We start from the raw sequence: 1,587 nt of genomic DNA, 5'->3' as shown, positions 1-1,587 counted from the left end.
AAAGAAATCTGAAGCTTCTATGTTGAACACTTCCTGAGTTATAAGCATTTTTGCATGTCCTGGCACCCCATCTTTGAAAGGAGCCCCCTCCACAAATATGGGGTCTATCGTAAAACTGTTGGCTGGCACAGTGTAGGTCAGACTCACCTACAGCCCTGCCAAATTTCATGTTGATCGGTGCAGCTGTTTTTGTGCTACGGTTGACCAAAAATCACTGAAAAAAATTAATAAACTGTATGAAAACAATATGACCCCCGCTTACTAGGGGTGCAACGATACAGAAAATTCACGATTCAGTTCGGTTCGATACTTTAGTCTCAGGGTTCGATATATTTTCGATACAAAAAAACAGAAATTTCCATGCCCCTTTTAACTTGTAATTTAGTTAAATTAATTATGAACATTTGTTTAACTTCAAAAGTCCAGTTTTTTAATTAAATGTTGCTGAAACAGCAAGTTTCTCAGTGGATCTGCGCTCAAAAATGCAGCCTAGGTGAAGTAATCCAACACAGAGCATCTTCAGAAGACAAGTTGATAAAGCAAATTTTAAAAATCTGTATTGTTCGATACAAGTGTGCATTGAACCTAAAGCACTGTTCGATACGGTTCGATACGGGTACATACGGGCACCCCTACTGCTTACGCTTCGTGTGCGGGGGTCATATGTGTGTGTGTGTGTGTGTGTGTGTGTGTGTGTGTGTGTGTGTGTGTGTGTACAGCCCTGAGAACAGAACACATTTGCTTTATAGTCTTGCCTGGACGGGAGTCTGATTCATGCTGCAGGGTGATGAGCAGAAAAAAGTCAACAAGAGACACATTACCAGGCAACAGGAGGGTGCACATGCTACAAGAACGCCCAGGAGAGTGGTAAGTGGAGGGTGGATTTTGTTTTTACTCCTGACTGTTTGCTTTGATTTAAAGGAAAATTGCCCTGCCTTTAGTAAGAATCACACATTAGAATAAAAGGGGAAAAAAGGAATCTTGTCATGTAACATGACAAATGAAACATAGATCACATAATTCTATGACATAAGCTGCACATATATAATATACCAGTGGCATCTTGAATCCATACTGTTCCCAGCATCTTACAAGTACTCTAAAAGCACAACATGCTCTGATATGGGTATCAATACTCATTTCAATGTGTTCCTGTTCACATTTCAATTGAAAGGTTTGTCAGTTCCCTGTTTAAGACATTTATACAAGATGAAATAAAATCCCATTTGCTATTTGCATTTACGTTCAAATTTTGTAATGTAACGATTTACGAGAGGAGTACCCAAATACAAAACAGAATTGACAATGAAGCAAGGACACAGAATAATAGTTAAAGTGATTTTATTTAATTAGTGAATAGGAGGTCGGGCCAGGTCCTGGAAAGGAAGGTAAGTATTTTAGTAACTTTGTCYAAGGTAGAACTACTAAGTTTGTAACTGATTGAGGGTTTATGAATATTGTTTCTCTTACAGATTCCACAGAGGAGGCAGATGCAGAAAAAATGCCAGTAATGCACCCAAAACAAACACGTTTTTATAATATTTTGTGAGAATTTTTGAGATGTATTGTATTCATGTATTAATTCTC

The sequence above is a fragment of the Austrofundulus limnaeus genome, unplaced genomic scaffold (assembly GCF_001266775.1).
Source record: "Austrofundulus limnaeus strain Quisiro unplaced genomic scaffold, Austrofundulus_limnaeus-1.0 Scaffold71, whole genome shotgun sequence".
Taxonomy (NCBI): Eukaryota; Metazoa; Chordata; class Actinopteri; order Cyprinodontiformes; family Rivulidae; genus Austrofundulus; species Austrofundulus limnaeus.
This window is presented reverse-complemented; position numbering follows the sequence as displayed.